The following is a 13351-nucleotide window of genomic DNA, read 5'->3' as shown; positions in this document are numbered from 1 at the left end:
ATGGAGTGCAGACTACCTCTTATTTTAGCAAATTAGCAACATTTTCTGCCCAGTGCAAGTATTAAGTCTGAATATATTTGGACACATTTCAGTCTTTCTCTAAGTGGGAGAGCAGGGTTTGAGTCACTGTGGGGATCCGAATAGGGGAAACAGGACATAAAAAAATAATACCAAGAGACAAACAGGTCAGTGATGAATTAAAACAGTTCACAATGATTTTTACACCCAGAAACAAGTGGATTTCCCACATTGTTTTGTGAATTGATACTGTACTATATTTTAATTTGTGGGCACATTCTCCGTTGTAACACCTTAGCAGAGAGAAATTTAAACAGCAGCTTACCACTGTAAAAGACGAGTCTGAGTGACAAGCATGGCTCCCTGAGGAGAAGATCCTTCATCCTCATTTGTACCATTCAAAGCTCCATTTTCCAGGATGCCTGGCAATTTTGACTGGAAGATTACCTGATTCTGTCATAGTTCAGAGCCTAATTTTATTAAATCCCATCAGAAATCTTGGATAAATACCATATGGTACTAAATGCTTGCCATACCTTAAAACATTAAATTCCTCTTGTTGGAAGAGGAGTAAGTACCACAGCACAGTGTTGATTGAAAACGTAATCTTTCCTTCCACGTGGTGCTCCGGAATAGGTGGTAACCCTCAACCACAGGTACTAAATATCTGAGTGAAAGCAACTCAGTGGGTCATCCAAAACCTTTTTTATGTTGCAGGAATGGGGAACAACAAGGAGAAGAGATTGAAAAAAGGTCCCACTGAGTGTAGCTATGCTGCAAGTGGGAGTTCATCCTCCTGGAGAGCTCCTGAGTTATTTGTGGCCATGTGAAAAAATAGTTCAGTGTCTAGTATGGCAAAAATCATGGTACGAGTTCTACCAAATAACAATTACCCTTGAGAAGTTTTGCTGTTCAGTGCACAGTGAAGCACTGAGCACTTAGATATTATTCCCAAGTGGGAACTGGTGGGTTAGTCTTAAGCCTCTTGGTAGTAAACTTCTTATGAAGAGGTCACATCTTGTCTTTGAAGTAAGATATGCTCAGAAACATTCATTAGGAGTTAATCAGAATCAATATAAGAGACATAGTAAATATATATTTTTGTGTATTTATTTATATGCATATACTTGTCTGATTAAAGCAGACACAGGATGCCAACATCTTGCTTTTGCATAGCATGCAACTCATCTGACTCTTGCCAACTTCAGGGTTGGAGATCCCATATACATATTCTGTGTTATGAAATTTTAAAAATCCTGTATATATGTTTGTTACAGTTTTCCTTACTTGTAGGTAAGAAAAGCCACTTTGCAGAAAAGGGAGTGAAGAAATGCTGAAGTTCCTAGTAGCTGGGAGGTGTTCAACAATAGAAAGAAAGAAAAAAACAAACAGAATGCTTCTGTGAGAAGAGACTACACTTATTAGTAACAACAACCTTCAAAGTCATAGACAGGGAAAATGGAAAACTTTGGAAAAAGGGAGACAGGACAGTACTTATAAATTATTCACTGAATGCCAATTTAAAATATAGTGGTGATGCAATATCTTTTGCCATTAAAATTAGAATAACTCTGCTAGGATCAGTAAAAGGTAGGTGTCTCGTTCAATTAATATGTGTTTTGAGGAGGAAGATGGTTGTAGAAGTGAAAGCAAGATTAAAGAACCTCACTGCTCTTGTCTTTCAGTAGTCCCTGTAGTACCCGGGCGTGTGACCAGGTGCTTACACAGAGATAAGGAGGTCATTGCCAATTTCATTTTCCAACTTCAGGAAAACAAAACCCTGAGTTCAGGCCAATGAAAACACTGCAGTCAATCTCAGTAGAGTCTGAATTCCATATCTGGCTTTTAATAAAACCAGAAACCCATGTTCATGAAAAGATGGAAGAAATTTTCTCAGGGTTTTCAGAACATAGCCAAATATAGGTGGGTTGGTATCTCTGCCAAATTAAGGAGAAAAAATAAATCTCAGGAGACCCTCAGAAGTTGCATTAATTTTTAAAACACCCATATCCTGGTTTTTAGGAGTAAACAGCATCTACAGTTCCCATTACAACTCAGAAAATGAGACCAGAGATGCTTATTCAGCAGAAGAGCCATAGAAGGCAGACTACTTTGCAATAATATGACAGACAGACATAAGGAAACATCTTTTATGCAGAAGGCATTTATATGCCCCATAATAGAGGTATTTCCATCTTCCTCAATATTTTTCATTACACTGTCACTACTGATGTGTGGAAACTGCCTGCAATAATGAAGTCTAGGAATCCCACCCCACCCTAGCCTTTCAACTAACAGGGATTTGATACCAATAGAGAGCTCAAATAAAACTTGATCTTAATAGCAGGAGGCAAATGCTCAGAAACTGGAATACTGAGCATCAAAATTAGGCTATAAAGGAAAATGTTTTCCTTATCAGATGAAACAGCTGCTGACAGAAATATATGTCTGGCAAGCCAGAAAATAAGGAATCTGCACATTGTGGACTTTGATGTTGGCATAGAATTCATTTGAAGAGGTACAAAGATTATTTAACGGCTTATGTTAAAAGCTCATGTGTAAACACACATCCTGGGTGCAAGAAGAATATGGTAAAAGACATACAGAAGTTTTTTTCTTTTTTAAATTGCAAAAAAAAAAAAATGTGGCCAAAATTTGATTCTGAAATTACAAAAATCTCTTTTGCTTATGTAATCATCCCCAAAATAACTTACCTTCAGTATTAGATAAAAAACAGTCCAAGAGCCTCACTTCAAACTTTCTAGTTTTGAAATTTTAAATCATCAAAGAGGAGCCCTTTAACTTCTTTAACAGTTGAAGTACTTTCACTTTGAACCAGGCTATTACCTCTGTCCATTTTTGAACAGTTCATTTTTAGATTTAGAGAGTGCTTAACATAATTCATCATAATTTCAGCAAACTTTTTAGCAGAAATGAATCTGTTATGTTACCCCTTCTGTCTGTCACTCACAAATGGAAATGATTGATTGCACATGAATATATGACTAACCAATAGAAATGGTGTCTCAAGTCATATGAGTGACAGAAATGTAGCTTGAATTCTCTGTTCTTTCTTCTTGACATTTTGTAATGAAGAACCTCTATGAGATGATAGACACCCAAGATTACATACATTTGCATTATTAAAAGGGGAGGGTGGAAATTATTGTGAATACAAAGTTCTAAGAAGGTCAACAATGATACGCTGACTTGTCCAAAACCAGTGATATACACAAGAGATTTTGGAGAGGAGGCAACAGTTTGTTTCAGTCATCTTCAGAGGTGCAATCACTGAAGAAATGAGGTAGATACTGAGATGGAATGGAAGTAAGAAAGCATGAGTGTATCGGCATTTTGGTCCTTTTCTCCCTGTGACACCCCCACAGTTAATACAAAACAGCTCATTAGATCATGAAAATACTGCTAAACATTTTCCTTAATAGTATCTTCCTATAGCCCCATTAGATTCCCCATTGTCTGATTATGTTAAATTAAGCTAATTAAGTTATCAGTATCCAGTTTTGTATGAAGCCACAAATCTAATCCAGATAAAACATACTAGCCTGTCATTGACTTCTGCAGGAACTGAAAGATCCATGTGACAAACTGAGATCTTAAACCTGACTCTTCATCCCATGAAAAAAAATTAGTGGGAAATTTTGTCTACCAAGGCATGTAAAGTTTTTGGTTCCCATGTAAGTTCCCTACTTATATTCCTTTAGTTTGCCCATCTTCCCTCGTCCCTTGTGTTGGCACCCCCATGCAATGGAGCAACAACTGTTAGTAATTCTTGTGGAGACAGTGTTCTCATGGGAGAATGCATAATTGGTACATAAACTCTGAATAATCCTGAAAGATGCAGCAAGGCCATGAGAGGCCCAAAGAAGCTTAAGCAAGCAAGATAAGAAGCTGGAATTCACTGAGTTAATGAGAACTGTGGACTGTTGGCAAGCTTTCGAGGTCAAGTTCTCACACCTGTGCTTAACCAATTATATGTTAGTCACTAAGGGTCTTCAAGACATGTATCCAATCATAATATGCCAAATCACTGTAAGTGCATGTAAGAAACAGTATATAAGGAGTTAAGGCTTTGTAATAAATTTGGCAATCACTTGATCGCATTGATCGTCTCCTGCGTAAACAAATTCTCACTGAGGCATTTGGAGACAGATCAGCAGCTAAGCCCTAGCAGAGAATAACTGTCACTGTCACGGATTCTGCCTGAAGTCGGCGTAGGACATGTCAAGAGAAATGTTACCTGGATATTCTGGATTGCTCCTTGCTGCATTTGACATATTTTTTTATCGGACTTCAGTCAAAATTGACATTGCTGTGCTCTGCCCTCTCAGCCACTCTATTTTCTAGAAACATTTTCTCCCATTTATGTCCTCCACCTTTTTCTTTTCCTTGTATTATATTCTCAGATTTGTTTTTTCCCATGGTCCGTTAGAGCTATCAGATCCCTCCGGTATTCTGTACCATGCAGTGCTGAAGAAGAGCTCTACTGAAAGTAGCCTAGATAAGAAAAGAAAAATCCACATTTTATAGTATCCAGTAATTGTCTCTTTTAATGTACTTTTGAAAGTTTTTTCCTTCTGCTTTTTATACAGATATACAGTCACTACCTCATAGAGTCCCTTTTCCCCTTTGCAGGGCCTTGGAGCCTAATCCTGTATATATATGTATATATATATATATATATATAAATCTACCAGTCACTATAGTGATGCTTCTGACTTTACTTTCCAGTCCTCCCCAATTGCTCTGCATTATGATATCTGTGCATTGCCCAGAACATGAGATAATCTTGATGTTAGTGGGTGGACCTAACCATTGTGTCTGAAATGGTTTGATAAACCCCAATTCCTAAATTATAGCCCAGGTGCAAGACAGTGAAAGGAAAGAAAGGTGTAAACTTTGCAAAATATGTCCCAGGCCCTCAAGTAATAAATTAAATCCTTAAGGAAAACAGCAGAGAACAAGAAAACAAAAATGTTATGCCCAGAAAGCAAAAAATTAATAAATAGGCAAAATATATCAAAATAATAAAAATATCTTCCTGTGGTTTCTAGTATCTAACCACAGCACTCCGGGTCCCTTAGCCAATAATTCATCAGCAATTGTTATGCATGGGTCAAAACTGCAAAGTACTGACATAAATTAGAAACCTTTCTCACCTCCCTCAGAAATTAGAAGAGACAACCATGCAACAATAGAATATAATTCTAATGAAGGAAATGCAGTGGAACACTATTGTCATGCTCTGATCAGCACACGCTGGTTTGTGACACCAGTTAGCAGTTTAATAGAAATATCCGCTAAGGTCGATATAAAATCGTAACTGATTTTTTAATACTGACATAAGCTTGTATGGATTTGTGAATACTGCCAATTTGCTTAGCTGCTGAATTGGAATTAGAGATATAATGAGAATGAATGTGAGTAGCATTGTACACAAAACCAATTGACAGTTCAAGAGAAACAGACCCAAGCAGAGCATAAACAGAGTCTTAAATATTATTAAACTGTACATTTGGCCAGTCACACCACTTGATTACTTTAACATTTGTAACCATATGGGACAAGGACTTGATATGAAGAATGGAATGGCCTTTGCACAACAGACTATTGAAATTAAAAAACTGGCCAAGTGCATGAGGGACAATTTGCCTTCCTTTGAAGCATCTTGCATTTGCCAAGCAGAGTGGAGAATATTGGACTTGATGGATCATTGGCTTAATGGAGTATGGCAGATCCTATGTTCCTATTAAAACTGACTGGTGGATGGCATCATTCCAAACACAAATTTGGTATTAAAAGTAAATGTGTATGTTCTTCTGAGCTTCCCTGAGTTAAATAATTACAAGTCATCTGATTTCTGTTGAAACTGACTAATTTTATGTAGCCTGATTTTTCAGTGCTGCACTCTGATTTACAGATGACCTCAGAATAACAATAATTCATGATGAGCCTGAGTGAGAAGAAAAATAGTGGTGAATTATTTAATGTCACATTTCTAGCTTGCTTTGCTAGAACCAAGATCATGTGAGAAGAAGCTGGTTTTCTAAATTGCCACATAAACAAGCAAATAAGGTGTTAAGATTTGTGTAGCTGAGAAATGTGGCAGTCTTGTGACACAAGAATTTCTAGCTGAGATGAAGGGAATAGTCTTGGGAAACCAGAAGTACAGTTCAGTGATCACTGCCTTTGTCTTTCAGCAAGTATAATGCACAAACCTACTTAGCTCACAGCCATTAAAGCTCTTACCATAATTAACCCAAAAATAAGAAATCAAAACCAGTTAAGCCTTCTCACAGGCAAAGACAGGGCTGGGATGCATAAGTATCTCAGAATATCATTCTCCACTGTCGTCTTTGAGGCAGGTCCACACCCTTATTAAAAGGGCAAGGCAGCGCATCTGGTGTGGTTGCCTGGCTTTCAGTTAGTGCTACAAACTCCAAACTCCTTCCCCCTAAATTTACAGGGACATGTCTTGGTCCTTGTTAGGTGTTCTACCTGCTTCTCCTGTCTGTGGTTTCAGAAAGCTATTCTAAAACTTTACCTCCAAATAACTTGTTTTCCAAGGCTGGTTCCCTGCTGAACACCATCACTGTGGCCTAGTGACTGCATGCAGTGACACAGCACCATACAGTCATTTGTGTGTGACATTTTTTCAGGGCACAAGCTACAAAATTATCACAGTAATAAATGCAAAGATCCTTTAAAACCCACCTGCCTCCAAGTCATTTACATCATAATTATTAAATTACTTCAGAGCTCAGGTGAATATCCTGCAGTGAGCAGTAATGGGAGCAGAGGAGACTATCACACTGCCTAACTTCTGGTGTGTAATATAAGTAATGAATGAAGAGTTTGTCTTCCTAGCTCTTTATATATCAATGGAGAAAGGGAGCAGCTCTTCCAAACAGTCATTCTAAATACCTATGTTACGGAATGTAACAAGAGTTTTCCAATTTAGATACCAATATTTGGTCCCTAAGTCAAGTGGTGCATTGTAGTCAGAAAGGGAAAGCTCTAAAAAGAATTGAAAATCCTTACTTTGACAGAGGATATAGTTTTATATTTGCAAGAAAATGTTCTGGCTCCTATCAGATTTGGACACTTCCTTGGAGAAGGATGTGAGGAAAATATGAGTAGAGGATGTGAGGAAGAAAGTGAAAAATAATATATATATTCTAGAGATGGTCCATGAGATTACCATCTTCTGACAGAAAAGTCAGGAAAATGCTGATGGCACCTGCTTCAACATCTGCTTCAGAGCAGGGTATCTGTCAGGTTCAGATACATGAAAGCTCAACAGCATTATTGCATTTCCTGGGATGGGATGTGCCAAATTATTTTTTTTTTAATAGTGGAAGATCCAGAATGGTGTTGGCCATTTCTGCCTAAATCTGATAATAAAAGGAAGCTTGCAATGATCAGTCTAGAAATTTAATTAAATTTCTGGTTTCATACTATTTCATAAGCTCTTCATGGAATTTGAATACTCTTAAGCAGCAATTATTTCCATCAGACCCCTCACATGCATTTTTTGTTGTTCCAGTATGTGACTTCTTTCTAATACAAAATTAGACAACATTTGCAAACTAAAACTGTTTTCAAACCCTTTCCCTGGTTTCTGGATATTTACAAACCTCAGTTTAGGCTGCTAGTTACTGTTCTGTTGCTGTTTAGAACTGCAGAGACAATGTAGCTGAATGTCATTTAGATGAGCAGAAGAAAATCGCTGTCATTTCATCTGAACATCACAGCATGTGGAACCACTCCAATGATTTTAGCTTCCATTTTTTACTAAGAAAGTGCTTCTGTCCTCAGTGTTTGTATAATATAGAATCATAGAATCATAGAATCACAGGATCGTTAGGGTTGGAAAGGACCTTAAGATCATCTAGTTCCAACCCCCTGCCATGGGCAGGGACACCGTATGCTAAATCATCTCACCCAAGGCCTCATCCAGCCTGGCCTTGAACACTGCCAGAGATGGAGCATTCACAACCTCCCTGGGCAACCTATTCCAGTGCCTCACCACCCTAACAGGAAAGAATTTCCTTCTTATATACAACCTAAACTTCCCCTGTTTAAGTTTGAACCCGTTACCCCTTGTCCTGTTACTACAGCCTCTAATGAAGAGTGCCGCCCCAGCATCCCTATAGGCCCCCTTCAGATACTGGAAGGCTGCTATGAGGTCTCCATGCAGCCTTCTCTTCTCCAGGCTGAACAGCCCCAACTTTCTCAGCCTGTCTTCATACGGGAGGTGCTCCAGTCCCCTGATCATCCTCGTGGCCCTTCTCTGGACATGTTCCAACAGTTCCATGTCCTTTTTATGTTGAGGACACCAGAACTGCACACAATACTCCAGGTGAGGTCTCACAAGAGCAGAGTAGAGGGGCAGGATCACCTCCTTCGACCTGCTGGTCACGCTCCTTTTGATGCAGCCCAGGATACGGTTGGCTTTCTGGGCTGCAAGCGCACACTGCCAGCTCATGTTCATTTTCTCATCAACCAACACCCCCAAGTCCTTCTCCACAGGGCTGCTCTGAATCCCTTCTCTGCCCAACCTGTAGCTGTGCCTGGGATTGCTCCGACCCAGGTGTAGGACCTTGCACTTGGCATGGTTAAACTTCATGAGGTTGGCATCAGCCCACCTCACAAGCATGTCAAGGTCCCTCTGGATGGCATTCCTTCCCTCCAGCATGTCAACCAAACCACACAGCTTGGTGTCATCGGCAAACTTGCTGACGGTGCACTCAATCCCACTGTGAATGTCAGCAACAAAGATGGGAAGTTTAGGTTGGATATAAGAAGGAAGTTCTTTCCTGTTAGTGTGGTGAGGCACTGGAATGGGTTGCCCAGGGAGGTTGTGAATGCTCCATCCCTGGCAGTGTTCAAGGCCAGGTTGGACGAGGCCTTGGGTGATATGATTTAGCGTAAGGTGTCCCTGCCCACTGCAGGGGTGTTGGAACTAGATGATCTTAAGGTCCTTTCCAACCCTAACGATTCTATGATTCTATGTTAAACAAGACCGGTCCCAACACCGATCCCTGAGGGACGCCACTCATTACTGGTCTCCAGCCGGACATTGAGCCATTGACCACAGCTCTTTGTGTGCGGCCATCCAGCCAGTTCTTTATCCACCGAGTGGTCCATCCATCAAATTGATGTCTCTCCAATTTAGAGACAAGGATGTCGTGTGGGACAGTGTCGAACGCTTTACACAAGTCCAGGTAGATGACATCAACTGCTCTACCCCTGTCCATCAGTTCTGCAGCCCCATCATAGAAGGCCACCAAATTGGTCAGGCAGGATTTCCCCTTAGTGAAGCCATGCTGGCTGTCACCTTGTTGATTTTCCTGTGCCTTAGCATGCCTTCCAGGAGAATCTGCTCCAAGCTTTTGCCAGGCACAGAGGCGAGACTGACTGGTCTGTAATTCCCTGGGTCATCCATTTTCCCCTTCTTGAAAATGGGGGTTATATTTCCCTTTTTCCAGTCATTGGGAACTTCACCTGACTGCCATGAGTTCTCAAATATGATGGCCAGTGGCTTCACAACTTCATTTGCCAGCTCCTTCAGTACCTGCGGATGGATCTCATCAGGACCCATGGACTTGTGCACGTTCAGATTTTTAAGATGGTCTCAAACCAGATCCTCTCCTACAGTGGTCGCAAGGTCTTCATTGTCACAGTCCCTGTGTCTGCCTTCCAAGACCTGGGTGGTTTGGTCAGAGCCTTTGCCAGTGAAGACCGAGGCAAAGAAGTCATTCAGAACCTCAGCCTTCTCCAAATCCTGTGTAGCCAGTTCTCCTGAGAGCTTCCTGAGGGGGCCTACATTCTCCCTAGTCTGTTTTTTATTTGCTATGTACCTGTAGAATCCCTTCCTGTTATCTTTAATACCTCTAGCTAAGTTTAATTCTAACTGGGCCTTAGCTTTCCTAACCTGGTCCCTAGCTTCCCGGACAACATCCCTGTACTCTTCCCATGCCACCTGTCCTTGCTTCCACTTATTATAAGCCTCTTTTTTCAATTGAATTTTCCTCAGGAGCTCCTTATCCGTCCAAGGAGGTCTCCTGGCCCTCCTGCTGCACTTCCTTCTGGAATTGCTTCCTTCTGGAATTGCTTCATTTATATGAAGGAATTTTCCTTCATATAAATGAGAGTTTATGGAGATAACAAAGCACAGCTTTGCTTAATTGTGAGACTATCATATATGATGGGCAAGATTTATTCTCAATTCAGGTGCTAAAGAGGTATGTTTGAGTCTTGCCTGGAGAAATCTGCATCAGGAAATCAGTTTTTAAGCCTATTAAAAATCTGGTTTTGCACCAAACTAATTCCTGTGTACTTGCCTGTTACAGGGCATGCATACTGAAAAGGGATCACACCTGCATTTGTTGATGACTGACTTCAAAGTAAAATGCTCTGTTTAATACGAAATTACTGAAACAAATAGAGACTTTCTCTTACTTTCTTTTCAGAATCTCAATTTTCCTTTTATTTGCTGCCTTTTTTTTTTTTTTGGTGCAGAAGATTATTTTGGGTTCAGTTTTCCATATTTTACCTATACAGAGTTACTTCTCCTTTCTATTCAAAGCTTGCAGGGTTTTGCTTCCTCCATCCAGGTAATACCACACTCAGCCAAAGAATTTCACTTGTGAGGAGTGTCAAACATGATGAGAGTGCCTTACTTTGCAAGGACCCTGAGCAAAGTACAAAAAGGAGACCTGAGTATATCTGATTTTTTTCCTTCTTAGAAGTGTTTTTTCACTTTAGGCCTTTCAACGTTGTGCATGTATTAGCTTGGGAACAGAAATATTGCTATACAAACACGTTTAATGCTTACAGAGTGCTTTATTCTTTTCAAAGAGCTTAAAGAACATAAATAATTGCTATAGTGTGCCCACTACTCAAAATGATAAACAAAACCTAAGTTCATAAGAAGTTTAGGGCCAGATCATCTACTCAACAGCAAAAGGCTTGAAATGACTTTTAAATGTAGTCATATCTAGCAGCTGTAAAGAGAAGATGATCACTTCTCTTTACAGCAGCCAGAGAAGACACTGAAAAGGCAAAAGCTGTCACAAGTAACAACTTTGCTGTCATAGGATATGCAAGGTTTTGGGAGAGGAGAAAAATGATGAGCAAAGTGGTAGCTTTTTATGCTGATGACAGAAACTTAAGTCATTTCTGAAAATCCTAATATGAAAGTGGAGATCACAAAGAAGATCACGAGTAATAAGCCAAGGCAGTTGTTTGAAGAGGTTGCTTCTTAAATCGCCTGACCTGATGCCTTCTGCTTTCTGAATGTGTTTCTTGGGACCATGTAGGTAAACAGAGTTACATCCCTTGATGCTGCATATACTTTCAACCCCCTCCTGTCTTCCCAAACATAGTTAAATCTAGGGTTTATTACAGCTTTCAGGTTTCAGGGATTTATGAGAAGCTTGCCCTCACCTGTGCAGTTCTGTGCAGACACGGAATACAAGGTCTCAAGGGCTTTCCTTTTTAGTAGAACAGAGACGTTAGTTTTATGATCTCTTAAGTAAAACATTGGCAAAAAGCAAAAAATATCAGTTGATATAAAATATGCATAGATATTTTCCTCTGTGTAAGAAATTATTTCCATTTATTTTCTAGGATAAAAAATAACTTTGTCATACATTTAACATCAGGAAAGGCTGGGGATAAGGAAATTAGAACATTCTGTGTGAGAGCTGATCTCAAATAACCAAAAGATTCATTTCTCGTTCACCAATTCACGACTAAGGAAAATATATTTGGGTCATTGCCCAGCTCCTTTTGCCTTCAATTTGGATTAGGCGTTTTGCTGCTGTATTAACAGCCACTGCTCTATTCCAGGGAATGCTTTTGGGTATACATTTTTGTATAACAGTAAATACAACTGGTCTTTCAGATTATAAAATACTTAGCGTATACAGTTCACTCAGTGCTGGCTACCTTTTAGATGTATTTTCTTTTCTGCCATTTTAAACACTGAGGTCAGTAGGCTGTCCACATGTGACAAGTTTCTTAATCAGGTTGTGAAAAATACACATTAATATACATCCATTACTCGTGTACAAAACTTATTAATTATGCATTCAACTTTCTTACATAGGGAACTATTCAATGACCAATTTAAGGTAACAATATAGTGTAGATGGGCTTGATTATAGGATATCACATTTAGATGAAGATTTACTTTGCTACAATAGATGTCTCAGAAACTGTAGAAATCTAAGACTGGGTATAACCACAGGCATTAATTCCATTCTCTGGTATCAAGTCTAGTAACTCTCACAGATATTTGTAGAGCCTGTTCTTAGGCATGTCCAGCAATGCAGATTCCACAAATTCTGAAAATAGCCTATTTTACTTCTAAAATATAATTAGAAAGTTATTCCTAATATTTAAGATGGATTTTGCCATTGCTGTAAATAAAATAGATTAATTTTTGTTCTGTTCTTGATGCCGTGGAGAGTAAGCTGGTCACCATGCTTTTACGACTGTTGCTTCTTCTCCAACTGCCTGTAAAGGGGTAGACTGAATTGATTTCCAGACCTATTAGTCAGGCTTTTCAGAATTAGCATATCCACTCCTCCCCATTTCTGAGAAAAAGTGCTTGTTGGGAACTGCAGCTTTGCCTCATTCTTTCTTCCTTTCTGTCACAAGTCTTAGTGATAGACTGAAATAGTGTCAGTCATCCTGATACTAAGAAATGCTTATTTCCTTGCCAGTGTAAAGTAAAATTGTAAGTTGTTGTAAGATAATATTTGCCTCTAACCACACTTAGACAATGCACTGAATTTCTACTGAGAGGCTAAACTAATGCTTTAAACTCAGCTCCATGGGCTATTTTTAGATCCTCTGCTTGCTGGTGATAATGATCCTCCTCAGGCTTAAGTCACAGGCAGAATAATCCTCTGAATTTGAGACCTTTTATTAATCGTTCATTTATTTCTACTTCGTGGGAGGAGAGCTACATCCTACCTGCATGCTTGGATGCTATTAACAAAACACCTCAAACAGAGTATGTATTTTTCCAAAGGAGTCTTACCTCAGAGAACAGGGACCTGTAGCACTTTGGCTCCTGCAAACAGAATCCCAAGAAACTGCACAAGCAATGGCTTTTATCTTGCTCAAAACCATAATTACTGTACTCCACATGTCCACAACTGTATCAGTCAAGAGAAGCTGTCCCAAACCATACAGTCAAGCAGCTGTGCTGTCTGAGGTGTTCAGCAGTGTAGAATTATTTTCCTCTTACAGCTAATAAAATAATTATTTTCCTTTTTTTTTTATTTTATTTTTAATGAAC

This window comes from Pezoporus occidentalis, unplaced genomic scaffold (genome assembly GCF_034315485.1).
Source record: "Pezoporus occidentalis ecotype Australia unplaced genomic scaffold, CSIRO_AGI_Poc_V1 ctg303, whole genome shotgun sequence".
Lineage (NCBI taxonomy): Eukaryota > Metazoa > Chordata > Aves > Psittaciformes > Psittacidae > Pezoporus > Pezoporus occidentalis.
Note: the sequence above shows the minus strand (reverse complement) of the source record.